Below are 20,525 nucleotides of genomic sequence, written 5' to 3' on the forward strand. Positions count from 1 at the left end.
TGTACAGGTATTAATGGAGATTTCACATAAACTCATAAGGCTACAGATGGCCCCTTGTGGCCAGTTGAGAATATGAGACTCGGCCACACATAGAATAATGGTTTATGTGCAATCTTCTTTAATATTTTGAACGTTTGGCTTTGCCCTCTGAAATGAAATAAAACTCTTTGAGAAGAAAAAAAAAACTTTTAAAATCCCCATATCTACAGTTCACATTTCTGGATCCCAGTATCGGTAGTCCTCACTTGTTCTGAATGTAATAAGTCCATAATAAAAATCATAGGATACAAAATACAATAAAAAAAACAAGAGGGATAAAAAACAAACAAAACATGAGGATCCTTGTTCTCGACCGTCCAATAATGTTAGTGCGAAAGTCAATAATGTCAATCTGGTCATGTTGCCCTTGCTTCTGGGACAGCCTTCCATGGTGATTCCCGTTGGATACCGCGTACAGTAATGGCCTTTGGATCAGCTTTCCCGGCTAAGATTATACTTTGTTAATGTGGACAGAGGTAGAGAAAGAACACCACAAGTACATTTGAGACACATGCATTCAAATTAATGCTTGTCTGGTAAGTCTGAGCAGTTAGGACCTTTTATTAGAATTACCATAGATATACTGCGACATATTAATAAGACCCCTTTCTCAATGACGTGTAACAATTTGGTTACGCCCTTCAGCCAGGTGTCTGATTTCCACCCCCCATCTTTCTTCCTCCATGGTCATATGCCTGCAAGTAACTTCTGCCGTATACCACTGTGTGTCTGTGTATGACCCTTCAAGTGTGCAGGGGGTTCTTGTTGCCATCGCAACTCACCACTAACTCCTGTTACTGAAGCTATGTTCAGTGCTGGTCCCAAACCTTGGGCACCGTCCTTGGCTACCATGTGTAGCTACTGCACGAGCCCTGCCTTTAGCAGGCTACGGAAGAGGTCATCACTTTAAGAGTTCTCATTGCAGATTAGGCAGTGTCGCCTACGCAGACAAACATGACTGGATTTCAGAATACAGATAGGTGTGATGTCACCAGTCACTAGTGGCTTCTGGAAAAATCTAAATAAAATACTCTTAAGTACAAATGTACTATACTCCCTGCTATTTGCCAATCACTATGAGTCTCACCAGTCCCAGTATATCTATATGATATTGACGCAATGCTCTTTGAACTTATTATGGCACAAAAAGAAAGAAATGAAAAAGAAAAATATATATCAATGACCACATCTGATGACTGCCCAACATTAGAACTGTAGAGAGGATTGTATGTCACATATACACAGAAAATAGTCACATGGCTGTTGCTAAAGCCTTATGTTACTATTGTCATGATAATAGCTACAATGACCTAAAATTATATAAAACAATTATCCAATGTCATAAGAGAAAAACAAAAACTGTTGGATACTCGACCCATCCCCAAAATGCTAAAGGGAAGCTTTTAATATTCTATATCAACATTTGTAATTGCTTTAAATGTTCTCCATATAATGTTCCCCATACTCCCCTCTTTTTTTTTTTTTTTTTTATTTCACCATAGGCAAGCCAAACTGAAGAATCACCAAAAAAATTAAAATAAGGTGATATAGGCAGTAAAGAAAAAAAAAAAATAGTTTTCTTTAAGAGAAAAAGTTGAAGGAGAAAAAAAACAATAAAGAAAAAAACTATTCAGATTGAATGCTGCCTCAACCTTTAATTTGTTAAAGAGCCTTGAATCTGTAATTGTGTTAAACAAAATGATTGAATCTGCTTTCAAACATTGCGCAACACCCTCTCTCGGTGGTGATTAACATATTAATTGACTCTTAGTGCAAAACAATTTGCAAGTCAAGCAGGCCACAAAAATTTGTATTAGAGAGAGCAGGACCTCTGTTTATTGAAACAGACCGCCCTAAAGAAGTTAGAATTTAGTAAGGCCTGACTGTAATTAATTCCATTCAAGGCTTCTCCTTAAAACCAACATAAAATTGTTTTAAGGTCCTCATCTGTGTTTCACAATACTTTGCCCCATCTGCGTCCGATCATCCATCCTTGTTTGGGCAATTACCCTAAAATACAAAACTTAAAAATCATTAATAACACCTCACTGTACCTCTCTGAGAGGTTCATAATGGTCTACAATAGTAGTGGATGCTTGGAACAGACTTCCAGCCAAGGTAATGGGTCCATTAACCGTAAGTACAGTCAATAATGTCCAGGACCCACCCCCATATCTATACTCGGACAGACCAAAAATTATGGAAAAACTGGGAGGGTTTGTAAATACTTAAATTCTAAACGACAACATGTAGATCTATAACCTTCACACATATTAGCATCACATGAGTTAATTTGGAAGGAAAAACAAAACAAAACACAAGACCTACTGAATCCATAAGATGCCACAAGGTGCAAAGTAATGTATCGTGGTAGTTTCCGAGTGTCAGAGTGAAAGAACCTTCACTCTAAACCACAGGAAAGGAGAAAACCAAGATCTACACAACATCCCTACAGTTCCTCATAGTTATAGGGATTGAAATTTCATATTTTTGCACAGGTTATTTATTCGCAAGTACATTTAAACTTGTAAAAAAAAATTATAAATTTAAACTGGTACCAGTATTGAGCTCATTTCCAATGAAAAAAAAAAATTATAAACAGTACAACGCATGCGCATTAGTGTGATCACACTTATTTATGGCCATAAAGCAATGTTAAGTACAAAAAAGAAAAATATCTTTGTTTACACATGGACAGTTCATACCCATGCATTCCATCACTCAAACATACACATTCATTTCGATTGCATCCCATACATCCTGGATAGCACCTTGGTAATTGCAAATTAATTGTTATGTGTTTCTGCAAACGGGAGAGAGAGAAAAAAAAAAAAAAAACAACAACCAAGAACAAAAAATAAAAATAAACTGAAGCAAGAGTAAGATTCTGTACTAAGCAACACTTGTACCCTATACCTTTGAATATTTATGGCAGTCTTCTGATCCTTTGGGGAAGATAAACACCTATATTACAAATAACCATGTTTGAATACCTAGCCTAATATACATTACCTTAGGTGTATGTATTTATGTATATACATCTATATTGATACACCTGCTTAACATGTAAATACTTTTTCATGAGCTCCCTGCACCTGGAAAATATAACTTATACAAAAGTTATTACCCTTTTCCCTTTCGTTGGCACAAAGAAAGCAAACACTACCACATTGTTACATTTACATATTTACATTGTTATATGTTCACTGACATCCGCACTTGGATCTGGTGAAAATAAATTACTCAGATCATAGACATCTGAATGACACATTAGATCTGGTACTTCTTTCACTGTTTCTACATTGCTTATATTTAAGTTTTGTTCCCCGTAAGGGGAAGTCCTAGCAGATAATATAGATAGATTGGGCCTCCCTCCTGTATTTTCTGTTTGAATGGAATAGACGGTTTTCTGTGGGGTCTTAACAATTTGATCAAAAGATTGTTTTATTTCTTTTAGTTCTTTATTACACTGTACCACATCTGCATGGCATGCTTCATATTTTTCCTTAAGAACATGTTGTGATGTTTCCATTATTTTATTGGTATTTTCCCAATTATGAATATGTGCCTTCAGTAGCTTAATCTCATTTTCAAGAGACGTAATTGTGGTTATTAACTTAAGTTCTTTCAGAACTGATCTCCTGTGCTGTAATCTGAGATCGCTTTCCATGGTATTTACATTCAAAGGGGAGCATGAGGCTATTTGCCTTTGACTAGTAACTGTGGAGCCATGCCTATAGATCTTATCTTTGGAGGCATTGTAATTGTAATGATGTCTCTTTCTGTTTGAAAAGGTGGCCAATTCTCCTGTAGTGTGGCTTGCTAAATAGGTATTTTTGTTTGTAGGCTGGTGATAAATCTTTGATTTCACAGAATTAGACCTTCTGGCTACATGAAAATAATTGTGCATACAATCCATGATACTTTGATATGAATCTTTAAGAGGATTTATAAAAAATCCACATTGACTTTTAAATTTTGGATGGGCATTAGATATTAGGAGGGTTTTGTACTCTGGGTCCTCTCTGTTTACATTTCTCCGTTTGCCTACATAGTAAGCTGACCATAGCCTGTTTGCATAAAGAAGTGGATTCTCATTATTTTCCTGTTTTGTTCTAAACGCTGCTATTAAGCCTAGGTCAAAGGGATATAATATTTTTAGCAGTTCATCTACAGTTTCATTGTAATCTGCTCTTCCTTCTTTAACATGGTCTGGTAAGGAAGACCATGTGTCTAATTTAACTGTTAATAGTAAAACTTTAACCTGATCTCTGGAGTTGGCAACTCCCAGCAATTTACATCGTTGCAAGACATTATCTGCATGAAATGTTATGTGCACTCCTGGCAATAGTTTGCCAATATTGTTAGCTACAAGTAGCACATTTTCTAAAGACTGTCTGTCCTCCCTATCCATCTTTTGTGCTGTACTCTCAATTCCTGTTACATGCACTTCATCCACTGCAGGAATCATCTTTCAAACCCTTTTTTTTTTTTTTTTAAATAGACTGAATCTTCATGCATATAAACATTGGGCAACAGCTCTTTTCATCTCCTTCTAATGTATCTGGACTCTTCATGTACAAATTCTATAATATATTTAGCTTTTAGCATAAATGATGTGTTCCTTAGTATACTAACAGTAGGCTTCCTAATGATTACACACTGTACAACACAGCTATTTTTTTATAGCCCATTTTTATATTGAGCACCTAGATCACCCAATGTTACTTTTTAGCATTCAGATGAAAAACCCTTTCATAGTGTGCCTTTTGTAGATATTGCAACCCCTTGAGATATTGCTGAAAGAGACCACCAATTTTTCCTGTCCCTTCGTGGTCGCCATTTGTTGACTAGTATTTATGATTATGTACATACCCCTCAATCATTGTAGTAGTATGGACATATACATATCTAGATCTGAGAGATCTTGTACAAAAGAGATAGTTCAATCAGCAATACACATTCATTTATAGGGTTACATAATATATACAAATTACACACCAGACAGTATGTACATCACAATATACAGTGTAGGTCCCCTGGCTTACATGATATTTACAAATTACTCACAGAATCGTATTTACAATACAATATAAGGTGCAAGTTCAGAGTTAGGTTACCTGTTAACTTCAGGTCAGCCCATGGTGACTGCCGTGTGCTCCCACACCAGTGTGTCTTGGCTTGCTCACAAAGCATTATATCCCCCCCCCTACTTTCTGTAGTGTGGCTAATACATTCTCCCTAATTGGTCACTGTACCTAGTCAATGTATATTGGGAACAGCCTGATTGGATGAGTCAACGAAAGCTGTTGTTTACTTCCCAGGTGAGATGTTATCAGGGAAAACAAAAGGCCAAGCTTTGAAGTTGAACCAATTACAGTAACACCAACCCAACACTCAATACTTTACATATATATTTAAATCTAATGGAAATATATTTCTAATTACAATATTGTACAGGTATTAATGGAGATTTCACATAAACTCATAAGGCTACAAATGTAATAATAGAAATAATGCGCTTCCAACATCCTGACACCATATTAACCATGGTGCCGTCATGATTGAAACGCTAGCACCAGCCATGTCCCCGATAAATTGCCCGCAAAAAAAAACTTATTTTCTGGCAGTGCCCCTCCCGAGACTAGACTCTGGATCCGCCCCTGGTCAGAGAGGCCATATACAAGTGTTTTTAACCCTAGAAATGCAGTGGAAGCTTTATTGGGAGGGAGAGCCAAATCCGACAGCAATAGTCAGTTTGCTATGAAATTCCGCTTCCCCTGGACAGAAAGGGCTTGGGGTAAGAAAGAAGAGGGAGGATGCTTTATACAAAGAGTAGAGCAGTCAGAGAGGCCATATACAAGTGTTTTTAACCCTAGAAATGCAGTGGAAGCTTTATTGGGAGGGGGAGACAAATCTGACAGCAATAGTCAGTTTGCTATGAAATTCCGCTTCCCCTGGACAGAAAGGGCCTGGGGTAAGAAAGAAGAGGGAGGATACTTTTTTACAAAGAGTAGAGCAGTCAGAGAGGCCATATACAAGTGTTTTTAACCCTAGAAATGCAGTGGAAGCTTTATTGGGAGGGGGAGCCAAATCCGACAGCAATAGTCAGTTTGCTATGAAATTCCGCTTCCCCTGGACATAAAGGGCTTGGGGTAAGAAAGAAGAGGGAGGATGCTTTATACAAAGAGTAGAGCAGTCAGAGAGGCCATATACAAGTGTTTTTAACCCTAGAAATGCAGTGGAAGCTTAATTGGGAGGGGGAGCCAAATCCGACAGCAATAGTCAGTTTGCTATCATATTCCGCTTCCCCTGGACTGAAAGGGCTTGGGGTAAGAAAGAAGAGGGAGGATGCTTAATACAAAGAGTAGAGCAGTCAGAGAGGCCATATACAAGTGTTTTTAACCCTAGAAATGCAGTGGAAGCTTTATTGGGAGGGGGAGCCAAATCCGACAGCAATAGTCAGTTTGCTATGAAATTCCGCTTCTCCTGGACATAAAGGGCTTGGGGTAAGAAAGAAGAGGGAGGATGCTTTATACAAAGAGTAGAGCAGTCAGAGAGGCCATATACAAGTGTTTTTAACCCTAGAAATGCAGTGGAAGCTTAATTGGGAGGGGGAGCCAAATCCGACAGCAATAGTCAGTTTGCTATGAAATTCCGCTTCCCCTGGACAGAAAGGGCTTGGGGTAAGAAAGAAGAGGGAGGATGCTTAATACAAAGAGTAGAGCAGTCAGAGAGGCCATATACAAGTGTTTTTAACCCTAGAAATGCAGTGGAAGCTTTATTGGGAGGGGGAGCCAAATCCGACAGCAATAGTCAGTTTGCTATGAAATTCCGCTTCCCCTGGACAGAAAGGGCCTGGAATAAGAAAATGGGATTTTTATATACAGCTTACCTGTAAAATCCTTTTCTTGAGAGTACATCACGGGACACAGGAGCTTCATTACATAGTGGGTTATATAGGCACCTCTGGTGATTGGACACTGGTTGACCGTAATTAAAGAGAATACCTCCCCTATATAACCCCTCCCATTTGGGAGGCACCTCAGTTTTGTAGCAAAGCAATAAGAAACCACGTAAAACCCAAGAGGGGCGGGAGTCCTGTGTCCCCTGATGTACTCTCAAGAAAAAGATTTTACAGGTAAGCTGTATATAAAAATCCCATTTTCTTGATCATACATCACGGGACACAGGAGCTTCATTACATAGTGGGATGTCCCATAGCAATGCTCAGGTTGAGGGGAGGGAGACACAGATCATAAATATAGACCGCCAGGGACCTGAGGACCTAAACTGCAGCCTGCAGTACACTGCGCCCGAAGGCGATATCCTCTTGCCCTCTGACATCCACCTGATAAAATCTGGTGAATGTGTGGACTGATGACCAAGTCGCAGCCTTACAGATCTGAGCCAGGGAGGCCTGGTGATGCACTACCCAAGAAGCACTGATAGCCCTAGTAGAGTGCGCCTTCACCTGAAAAGGAGGAATCTTCCCCCTTAAGTTATAGGCCTGAGAAATAACTTGTCTGATCCACCTTGAGAGAGTGGACTTTGACGCTGCCTGACCCCTTCTAGGGCCTTGTGGCAGAATGAATAAACAGTCAGTTTTCCTTATTTGAGCAGTTGCTTGAAGATAAAGACTGATTGCTCTAACCACATCTAAAGTGTGTAAGGACTCTTCCTCTATGGACTGAGGATTTGGAAAAAAGGATGGTAGGATTATATCCTGATTCAGATGAAAACCTGAAACCACCTTAGGTAGAAAGGACCTGTTGGGACGCATAACCACCCGGTCCTTATGGATAATTAAATAGGGCTCTTTACAGGAAAGAGCTGCCAATTCTGATACCCTTCTAGCCGTGGATATGGCTACTAGGAAAACCAGCTTCTTTGTCAAGAGAGCTAAAGAAGCCAGATGCAGAGGTTCAAATGGTTGGGCTTCTAAGGCCGAGAGAACCAAATTCAGATCCCAAGGGCGTATACCGGAGGTTTGACTGGCGGTTTTATCCGCATAGCCCCCTGGATAAAAGCCCGTACTAGGGAATGTGATGCAAGCGGTCTTTGAAAAAAGACCGATAGGGCCGAAATCTGCACCTTGATGGTGCTTATGGCCAAATTCATTTCAAGGCCTGATTGGAGAAAGGCCAAGATTCTGCTAATGACATACCTTCTAGGATGCCATCTCCTGGGTTCACACCAGGAAACATATGTCCTCCAGATCTTGTAATAGATACGCCTGGAGGCCGGTTTTCTGGCATTGACCAGAGTGGAAAGGACTGGCCCCGAAAGACCACGGCCTCTCAAAATGTGGGTCTCAGCAGCCAGACTGTCAAATTCAGACTACGTAAAGCAGGATGGTAAATTGGACCCTGTGAGAGCAGATCTGGCCGGAGAGGGAGGGTCCATGGCCTGCCCACTGCCAACTTCATGATTTCTGCGAACCATGGTCGCCTGGGCCAAGCCGAGGTCACTAGAAGGACCGACTTTGCCTCCCTCTTGACCCTTCCCAGGAACCGCGATAGCAGCGGGCTCGGGGGGAAGGCATAGATCAGATTGTACTGATCCCAGGGAACCGTCAGAGCATCTGACCCCTGAGCAAGTGCATCTCTTGTCCTTGACACAAAGTTGTCCAGTTTCCTATTGAATCTGGACGCAAACAGATCCACGTCTGGAGTGCCCCACTTGTAACATATGTCTCGAAACACGTCGGGGTGCAGAGCCCATTCTCCTGGGCACAACTGCTGGCGGCTGAGATAATCCGCCTGCCAATTCTCCACTCCTGGGATGAAGACTGCAGGGAGGCACGGAACATGCTCTTCTGCCCAGACAAGTATGCGATTCACCTCCTTTTGGGCCACCAGACTTCTGGTACCGCCCTGGTGATTGATATAAGCCACTGCGGTGGCATTGTCGGACTGAATCCGAACTGGGAAACCTCGCAGTCTGTGGGGCCACTCTCTGAGTGCCATGTAAACTGCCCGAATCTCCAGGATATTTATGGGCAGCAGACTTTCGGTCGCAGACCATTTTCCCTGCGAGCATGTTTCCTCCAATACGGCTCCCCAGCCTGTCAGGCTGGCATCCGTTGTGACAATCTTCCATGAGAGGGGAAGAAAAGTTTTGCCTTTCAGCAAATTTCGGGTCTGTAACCACTAGACAAGACTTTTGCGTGCCCGGGGGGATACACGCATAGGAAGATCCAGGGATTGGGGCTTCCTGTTCCAAATCGCAAGGATGCATCTTTGCAGGGGCCTTGAGTGGAACTGGGCGAATGGGACGGCCTCGAATGAGGCGACCATCTTTCCCAACAGTCTCATACATAGGCGAATAGAGGAAGATCTTCTGCCCAGAATCAGGCGCACCAGATCTCCAATGGCCAAGGCCTTTGGCCCTGGAAGGAACACCCTGCCCTGAGCGGTGTCGATAATCAGACCCAGGTAATCCAACCTGGTGGTCGGTTGCAAAGACGACTTTTCTAGGTTTATAATCCAACCTAGGTGGCCCAGATGTTCTAGCGTTCTGGTGACGCTGCGACTTAGGCACGTTTGTAGTTTTCTCTACGAGAAGCAAGTCGTCTAGGTAAGCCATGACGGCTATGCCCTGAACTCTTAAGATTGCTAAGAGAGGGTCTAGAATCTTCGTGAAGACTCGGGGGGCCGTGGCTAGGCCGAACGGCAGGGCCACAAATTGAAAATGGCGCTGCTCTACCGCGAACCTTAGAAACTTCTGGTGTGCGGGAAATATTGGCACATGGAGATATGCATCTTTGATATCTATTGATGCCATGAATTTTCCTCCCTGCAGGGAGGAGACCACAGTGCGTATTGACTGCATCCGGAAGGTCTGGATGTGTAGAAACCGGTTTAAGTCTCTCAGATCCAAGATAGGTCTGACACTTCCGTTTGGTTTTGGAACGGTGAAGAGATTCGAATAAAACCTGAACCCTGATCTTTCGGGCTCACTTCTACTATCACACCTTGGGATAGTAATTGATCTAAGGCCAGGAATAGCGGTTTCTGCTTTATCGGATCCTTGGGGATCCTTGACCTTAGAAAACGAGAAGGTGGAATCTTCTGAAACTCTAGCCTGTAGCCCAGAGATACTGAAGAGATCACCCATTTGTCCTGAATCTCCTCCCGCCAGGCGCCTGCAAACCGCAGGAGCCTTCCCCCCACTCGCCGAGCGGGGGCGCCTCACAAGGCAGTTTTGGAGGTTTGCTTGGCAGGCTTCCGCCCCCAAGTCTTTTTCTGTCCCTGGGCTCGGCCCTGAGGCTTTCTAGCCGAGGAGGGCTGGGAAGGCCGTCGCCACTGTTTAGAGCTTGATGCTTCGGGCGAAAGAGTACGCCTGAATGAAGGACGTTTACTCTTTTTGACTGGAAGGAGTGTAGATTTACCTCCTGAAATATTTTGGACGAATTTATCTAATTCCTCTCCAAACAAACGCTCCCCTTTAAATGGGAACCCAGCCAAATGCTTCTTGCATGACATTTCAGCAGCCCAATTTTTTAGCCATAGAGCCCTGCGCATGTGTACCAACATGAGGGATAAACGTGATGCTTGTTGGACAGAATCCAAAATCGCATCAATTATGAAACATAAGATGTGAGGCATCTCTGCATATTTCTCTACTTCCTCACTGGGAAGGAGTTCAAACATTTGTTTAACCTGTTCCTTAAGGAACTGACACAACCCCACGGCTGCGACTGTAGGTTGCACCACAGCGCCGGCCATGGAAAAGGAGGCTTTTAACAAGGTTTCCAGCCTTTTGTCAGCTGGATCCTTAAATACCTGCGCATTATCCAAAGGACATGTTAGGTTTTTATTCACACAAGAGATAGCCGCATCGACAGATGGGGCCCCCCATTTCTTGGTGAAACTTTCCTCCACAGGATAATACATGGAAAACCTCTTGGGAGGAGTAAACAGTTTATCGGGATGTCCCCAGTCCTCATACATCAAGTCACCCATTAAAGGATGAATTGGGAAGGAACAAGCAGTCTGTGGGGCTTTCCTGACACCCAGGGAAGAGACAGAGGATGTAGCGACTTCAGCAGCCGGCATTCTGAATGTGGTACGCACCAATTCAGTATAATACTGCACCTGCTTTCTGAGTGCCTGGGAGGAGGGGACTGACTCCTCTTCCTCTGACTCATCCGACTGCTCATGATCCCTATCCAAAGATAGGGATCTCTCCTCATTTTCAGAGCAACTGTCTGAGAGAGGGATTTCAGCAGAGGGAGGGGATCTACCCCTTTTTCTGCTATCTTTTAGGGAGGCAGAAATAAAATTCATTATCCTCCCTTCAAAACCCTCCAATGTAGCCCTAAGGGAGTCCTCAGTGACATAGACCGGGGCTGCGACATTAGGAGAGGCTGCAAAGCCTGAAAGGGGCACTGACTCGTCTTGAGATGCAGGCTCACGTCTTGCAGAGGGGGATGGTAATTTGCATGCACTCTTAGAACCCCTGGACCTAGGCGGTGATTTGCCAGTGCTTTTATTACCTGCCCCTGAAACCCTCTTACGAGGAGACATAGTACTGAGCTACAAAGCAGAGTTACTAGTACAAATGCAATCACTTTTTGTGCTTAAAGTCTCACAATAAATCAATATATGCTTAACTGCACAACCTGATGCTGAGTAGGTGTCTTAAGGTTTGCCTGGATCCAATCCCACGGATGCTTACAGCCCACAACTCCTGTGTCTCCAGTTACAGTCCCCTGACGCTCTGGGCTTTTTAAAACGGCCGTTTGGCGCCTGCACTATAGCATTGAGCACACTAAACGTGCACAGCTGGCAACCACACCCCCCCTTCTCCATTAGGCCGGGAGCGCGCCCCGGCGCGCGTGCACGAGGACCGCGGGATCCGGGGGGGGAAGGAGAACCCAAAGGGAGCAACGTGGAACCCCTGGACCTGCATGGGACCCCTTTTTTACCTTAACTTGTGGCAGGAACTGTAAGGGAGACGTGAGTAGCTGGAGAACCAGGCATTCACTGAGCGTGTTTGTTTGAAAGGCATGTAAGTGTGCATCAGGCTGCTCTTACTCCCTCAAGTGGTGGAAACCAGGTAAGACATACAACTACTCACAATGAAGAAATCCATTCATATATTTAAAATATATAGGATGACTTCTCTTACCTGTTCCCCGCCGCAGGAATTGCTGATCTCAGACCAATTCCAGCCTTCACCCATCACGGCGGGTATTGTTAGCCAACCTTCAGGCGTATCTGGGGTTCTTACGAAAAGATCCTCCTACCTGGGCCATGTAAAAAGCTCTGCCAGAAACTTTTGGGGGGCCTGAGTCAACAGTACCCCAAGTCTGGTTGTCCCAGAGCCCAGTCTTCCAATGGAGAGGACTTAGAGGCAGAACCTCGTTTCTTCGGCAGACGAGTCCCGGGTACCATACCATCTTGGGAGTCAAATATCGGCCCGAGGTATGGATCCGGTTTGTTATAGCCCTTCGGCCCTCGCCGGGACCCGCATAGAGCTAAGTTTTACGTGACCATCGACCAGACACTGGCGAAAAAACTGAGGTGCCTCCCAAATGGGAGGGGTTATATAGGGGAGGAATTCTCTTTAATTAGGGTCAACCAGTGTCCAATCACCAGAGGTGCCTATATAACCCACTATGTAATGAAGCTCCTGTGTCCCGTGATGTATGATCAAGAAAGAAGAGTGATGATGCTTTATACAAAGAGTAGAGCAGTCAGAGAGGCCATATACAAGTGTTTTTAACCCTAGAAATGCAGTGGAAGCTTTATTGGGAGGGGGAGCCAAATCCGACAGCAATAGTCAGTTTGCTATGAAATTCCGCTTCCCCTGGACATAAAGTGCTTGGGGTAAGAAAGAAGAGTGAGGATGCTTTATACAAAGAGTAGAGCAGTCAGAGAAACAGATGTGCACTGTGCCTTCGTTTGATGGCACAGTGGCGGCAATTGATGGCACAGTGAGGCTGGAATTGATGATCTATTTTTTAAAAAATTTTAGTTTGTTTGCGGGTCCCCTCCCCCCCAAAAAAAGGGGTAATAATAAATTAGATAAAATGTGTAATAATAAATAAAATAATATGAGGGGCAAATTTTATATATATATATATATATATATATACACATAATTATATCATGTGTGGATGGACTAATACACACACACACATATATAATATATATATATATATATATATATATATATATATATATATATATATATATATATATATATATATTTATATTATTACATTATGTGTGTATGCGCGGGGACTAATGCATATATATATATATATATATATATATATATATATATATATATATATACACACACACACACACACACACACACACACACACACACACACACACACACACACACACACACACACACATAAATGGGTGTATATATATATATATATATACATATATATTTATTTTATTTATAGCACGGGGGCGGGGAAGGTAAAAGTGTCATTTGCATTCGGGATAGAGGAGGAGGAGCCGTAGTGCAGAGGGATGGATAGGCGGAGTTCCGATCTGCGCCGACAGGCAGGGGGAGCCATTCTCGGCACAACACCGTGCCTCCTCCCACCATCACGTGAATCCTCCCACCACCCCGTGACTCCTCTCACCATCATGTGACTCCTCCCACCATCGCATGACTCTTCACTCTCCCACCCCCACGTGACTCCTCCCACCATCACATAACTCCTCCCACTGTTGTGTGACTCCTCCCACCATCACATGACTCCTCCCAACACAGTGTGACTCCTCCCACCCCCACGTGAGTACTCCCACCATCCCATAACTCCACCCACTGTTGTGTGACCCCCATCCCACCATCCCATGACTCCTCCCACCATCGTGTGGCTCCTCTCACCTTCGTGTGACTCCTCCCACCATCCCGTGGCTCCTCCCACCATCCCGTGACTCCTCTCACCATCATGTGACTCCTCACACCATCGCATTACTCTTCACTCTCCCACCATCCCGTGACTCCTCCCACCATCACATAACTCCTCCCACTGTTGTGTGACTCCTCCCACCATCACATGACTCCTCCCAACACCGTGTGACTCCTCCCACCATCCTATAACTCCTCCCACTGTTGTGTGACCCCTCCCACCATCCCATGACTCCTCCCACCATCGTGTGGCTCCTCCCACCATCGTGTGGCTCCTCTCACCTTCGTGTGACTCCTCCCACCATCCCGTGACTCATCTCTCCGGGGTCCAGCGATGGATGATCCATCCACTTGCAGTGGGATCTTTAAAATGGAGGGGAGGATGGAGGTAGGATAGCGGAGGTTTTTGTGGCTCTGCCGCAGCCACCAGTCTATGTGTGGCTAAATGATTATCCCATTAGAGGTAATGACAGGGTGGCTAATGGTCTGTATTATTAGAGGGGGAGGGGACACCTATTTTCATGGTCTGTATTATTAGAGGGGGAGGGGACACCTATTTTCATGGTCTGTATTATTAGAGGGGGGAGGGGATACCTATTTTCATGGTCTGTATTATTAGAGGGGGGAGGGGATACCTATTTTCATGGTCTGTATTATTAGAGGGGGAGGGGATACCTATTTTCATGGTCTGTATTATTAGAGGGGGAGGGGATACATATTTTCATGGCCTGTATTAATAGAGGGGGAGGGGATACCTATTTTCATGGTCTGTATTATTAGAGGGGGAGGGGATACCTATTTTCATGGTCTGTATTATTAGAGGGGGAGGGGATACATATTTTCATGGCCTGTATTAATAGAGGGGGAGGGGATACCTATTTTCATGGTCTGTATTATTAGAGGGGGAGGGGATACCGATTTTAATTTTATTTCCTATTTTGTGGTGCTACAATAGGGGGTGGGGGCAGAGACGTCCCTCCCAGTGGGAGTGTCTGGGGTCTATTATAGAATTGATCGCTGTAGGTGGTGAATGATTCTAACCAACCAATGTCTTCTGCCGCACCACAGGCCACACCCCTCTTCTCTCTCCTCCAATAGACCTCTCACACCCCAGTGACATCAAATGGAACTTCAATGGTATTGCATGGCTCCTCCCACTTCATTATGGTTTGCCTTTTCTCCTGTCACATGACTGCACCCTCTGGTCTGACTCCTCCCACCATCTCGTGACTCCAACCACCATTGCGTGACTCCTCCCACCACCATTGCGTGACTCCTCCCACCACCCTGTGACTCCTCCCACCACTATTGCGTGACTCCTCCCACCACTATTGCGTGACTCCTCCCACCACCCCGTGACTCCTCCCACCAGCGCGTGACTCCTCCCACCATCCCGTCACTCCTCCCACCACCCTGTGACTCCTCCCACCATCATGTGACTCCTCCAACCACCATTGCGTGACTCCTCCCACCACCATTGCGTGACTCCTCCCACCACCATTGCGTGACTCCTCCCACCACCCCTGACTCCTCCCACCAGCGCGTGACTCCTCCCACCACCGTGTGCCTCCTCCCACCACCCCGTGACTCCTCCCACCATCATGTGACTCCTCTCACCACCTCGTGACTCCGCCTACCATCCCTTGACTCCTCCCACCTTCGCGTGACTCCTCCCACCATCCCATAACTCCTCCCACTGTTGTGTGACTCCTCCCACCGTCGTGACTCCTCCAAACACCCTGTGACTCCTCCCACCACCCCGTGACTCCTCCCACCATCCTTTAACTCCTCCCATCATCGTGTGACTCCTCCCACCATTGCGTGACTTCTCCCACCACCATTGCGTGACTCCTCCCGCCATCCTGTGACTCCTCCCACCACCCAGTGGGAGTGTCTGGGGTCTATTATAGAATTGATCGCTGTAGGTGGTGAATGATTCTAACCAACCAATGTCTTCTGCCGCACCACAGGCCCCACCCCTCTTCTCTCTCCTCCAATAGACATCTCACACCCCAGTGACATCAAATGGAAGGGCACAGCCTTCAATGGTATTGCATGGCTCCTCCCACTTTATTATGGTTTGCCTTTTCTCCTGTCACATGACTGCACCCACTGGTCTGACTCCTCCCACCACCCCTGCCCCCTCCCACCATCATGTGACTCCTCTCACCACCCCGTGACTCCGCCCACCATCCCGTGACTCCTCCCACCCCCGCATGACTCCACCCACCATCCCATAACTCCTCCCACCGTCGTGTGACTCCTCCCACCATTGCGAGACTCCTCCCACCACCATTGCATGACTCCTCCCACCACCCTGTGACTCCTCCCACCACCCTGTGACTCCTCCCACCATCGTGTGACCCCTCCCACCATTGCGTGACCCCTCCCACCGCCATCCAGTGACTCCTCCCACCACCCCGTGACTCCTCCCACTATCACATAACTCCTCCCACTGTTATGTGACTCCTCCCACCATCAATGGTATTGCATGGCTCCTCCCACTTCATTATGGGTTGTCTTTTCTCCTGTCACATGACTGCACCCACTGGTCTCACTCCTTCCACCACCCCTGCCTCCTCCCACCATCATGTGACTCCTCTCACCACCCCGTGACTCCTCCCACCATCCCGTGACTCCTGCCACCATCCCATAACTCCTCCCACCGTCGTGTGACTCCTCCAACCACCCCGTAACTCCTCCCACCATTGCGAGACTCCTCCCACCACCATTGCATGACTCCTCCCACCACCCTGTGACTCCTCCCACCATCGTGTGACTCCTCCCACCACCATTGCGTGACTCCTCCCACCACCCAGTGACTCCTCCCACCACCCCCGACTCCTCCCACCATCCTTTGACTCCTCCCACCATTGTGTGACTCCTCCCACCATTGCGTGACTTCTCCCACCACCATTGCGTGACTCCTCCCACCATCCCGTGACTCCTCCCACCACCCAGTGGGAGTGTCTGGGATCTATTATAGAATTGATCGCTGTAGGTGGTGAATGATTCTAACCAACCAATGTCTTCTGCCGCACCACAGGCCACACCCCTCTTCTCTCTCCTCCAATAGACATCTCACACCCCAGTGACATCAAATGGAACTTCAATGGTATTGCATGGCTCCTCCCACTTCATTATGGTTTGCCTTTTCTCCTGTCACATGACTGCACCCTCTGGTCTGACTCCTCCCGCCATCTCGTGACTCCTCCCGCCATCTCGTGACTCCAACCACCATTGCGTGACTCCTCCCACCACCCCGTGACTCCTCCCACCAGCGCGTGACTCCTCCCACCATCCCGTCACTCCTCCCACCACCCTGTGACTCCTCCCACCATCATGTGACTCCTCCAACCACCATTGCGTGACTCCTCCCACCACCATTGCGTGACTCCTCCCACCACCATTGCGTGACTCCTCCCACCACCCCCTGACTCCTCCCACCACCCCGTGACTCCTCCCACCACCCGTGACTCCTCCCACCATTGTGTGACTCCTCTCACCACCTCGTGACTCCGCCTACCATCCCTTGACTCCTCCCACCTTCGCGTGACTCCTCCCACCATCCCATAACTCCTCCCACTGTTGTGTGACTCCTCCCATCGTTGTGTGACTCCTCCAAACACCCTGTGACTCCTCCCACCGTCGTGTGACTCCTCCAAACACCCTGTGACTCCTCCCACCACCCCGTGACTCCTCCCACCATCCTTTAACGCCTCCCATCATCGTGTGACTCCTCCCACCATTGCGTGACTTCTCCCACCACCATTGCGTGACTCCTCCCGCCATCCTGTGACTCCTCCCACCACCCAGTGGGAGTGTCTGGGGTCTATTATAGAATTGATCGCTGTAGGTGGTGAATGATTCTAACCAACCAATGTCTTCTGCCGCACCACAGGCCCCACCCCTCTTCTCTCTCCTCCAATAGACATCTCACACCCCAGTGACATCAAATGGAAGGGCACAGCCTTCAATGGTATTGCATGGCTCCTCCCACTTCATTATGGTTTGCCTTTTCTCCTGTCACCTGACTGCACCCATTGAGTTGACTCCTCCCACCATCGCGTGACTCCTCCCACCATCCCGTGGCTCCTCCCACCGTCCCGTGACTCCACCACCACTGTGTGACTCCTCAGACCATCACTGGACTTCCATATCCCGTGACTCCTCCCACCATCCCGTGACTCCTCCCGCCATCCCGTGACTCCTCCTCCCGCCATCCCGTGACTCCTCCGCCATCCCATGACTCCTCCCACCACCGTGTGACTCATCCCACCACTGTGTGACTCATCCCACCACTCGTGACTCCGCCCACCATCACGTGACTCCTCCCACATCCCGTGACTCCTCCCACCACCCCGTCACTCCTCCCACCACCCCTTGACTCCGCCCACCATCACGTGACTCCTACATCCCGTCACTCCTCCCACATCCCCTGACTCCTCCCACCACTGTGTGACTCCTCCCAAACTCCTCCCACCACCGTGTGACTCCTCCCACCACTGTGTGACTCCACCCACCACCGCGTGACTCCTCCCACCACCGTGTGACTCCACCCACCATCGCGTGACTCCTCCCACCACCATCGCGTGACTCCTCCCACCACCATCGCGTGACTCCTCCCACCATCGCGTGCTTCCTCCCACCATCCCATGACTTTTCCAACCACCCAGTGACTCCTCCCACCATCATGTGACTCCTCCCACCGTCGTGTGACTCCTCCCCCACCATTGCGAGACTCCTCCCACCACCATTGCATGACTCCTCCTACCATCATTTGACTCCTCCCACCACCGTGTGACTCCTCCCACCATTGCGTGACTGCTCCCACCATTGCGTGACTCCTCCCACCACCATTGCGTGACTCCTCCCACCACCATTGCGTGACTCCTCCCACCACCCTGTGACTCCTCCCACCACCCCGTGACTCCTCCCACCACCCCGTGACTCCTCCCAGCATCATGTGACTCCTCCCACCACCGCGTGACTCCTCCCACCATTGCGTTCTTCCTCCCACCATCGTGTGACTCCTCCCCTCCCACTATCCCGTGACTCCTCCCACTATCACATAACTCCTCCCACTGTTGTGTGACTCCTCCCACCATCAATGGTATAGCATGGCTCCTCCCACTTCATTATGGTTTGCCTTTTCTCCTGTCACATGACTGCACCCACTGGTCTGACTCCTCCCACCACCCCTGCCTCCTCCCACCATCATGTGACTCCTCTCACCATCCCGTGACTCCGCCCACCACCCCGTAACTCCTCCCACCATTGCATGACTCCTCCCACCACCCCGTGACTCCTCCCACCACCCTGTGACTCCTCCCACCATTGCGTTCTTCCCCCCACCATCGTGTGACTCCTCCCCTCCCACTATCCCGTGACTCCTCCCACCCCACGTGACTCCTCCCACTATCACATAACTCCTCCCACTGTTGTGTGACTCCTCCCACCATCAATGGTATAGCATGGCTCCTCCCACTTCATTATGGTTTGCCTTTTCTCCTGTCACATGACTGCACCCACTGGTCTGACTCCTCCCACCACCCCTGCCTCCTCCCACCATCATGTGACTCCTCTCACCACCCCGTGACTCCGCCCACCATCCCGTGACTCCACCCACCCCCGCATGACTCCACCCACCATCCCATAACTCCTACCACCGTCGTGTGACTCCTCCCACCATTGCGAGATTCCTCCCACCACCATTGCATGACTCCTCCCACCACCATGTGACTCCTCCCACCATCATTTGACTCCTCCCACCATCGTGTGACTCCTCCCACCATTGCGTGACTCCTCCCACCGCCATTGCGTGACCCCTCCCACCTTCCCGTGACTCCTCCCACCACCCCGTGACTCCTCCCACTATCACATAACTCCTCCCACTGTTGTGTGACTCCTCCCACCATAAATGGTATTGCATGGCTCCTCCCACTTCATTATGGTTTGCCTTTTCTCCTGTCACATGACTGCACCCACTGGTCTGACTCCTCCCACCATCATGTGACTCCTCTCACCACCCCGTGACTCCGCCCACCATCCCGTGACTCCTTCCACCGTCGTGTGACTCCTCCAACCACCCCGTAACTCCTCCGACCACCATTGCATGATTCCTCCCACCACCACCCTGTGACTCCTCCCACCACCCTGTGACTCCTCCCACCACCCTGTGACTCCTCCCACCATCGTGTGACTCCTCCCACCATTGCGTGACTCCTCCCACCACCATCCCGTGACTCCTCCCACCACCACGTGACTCCTCTCACTATCACTCCTCTCACTCCTCCCACCGTCGTGTGACTCCTCCAACCACCCCGTAACTCCTCCCACCATTGCATGACTCCTCCCACCACCCCGTGACTCCTCCCACCATCATTTGACTCCTCCCACCATCGTGTGACTCCTCCCAACATTGCGTGACCCCTCCCACCATCCCGTGACTCCTCCCACCACCCCGTGACTCCTCCCACTATCACATAACTCCTCCCACTGTTGTGTGACTCCTCCCACCATCAATGGTATAGCATGGCTCCTCCCACTTCATTATGGTTTGCCTTTTCTCCTGTCACATGACTGCACCCACTGGTCTG

The sequence above is a fragment of the Lithobates pipiens genome, unplaced genomic scaffold (genome assembly GCF_037356315.1).
Source record: "Lithobates pipiens isolate NorthernLeopardFrog02 unplaced genomic scaffold, aLitPip1_a1.2 Scaffold_18, whole genome shotgun sequence".
In the NCBI taxonomy this organism is placed as follows: domain Eukaryota; kingdom Metazoa; phylum Chordata; class Amphibia; order Anura; family Ranidae; genus Lithobates; species Lithobates pipiens.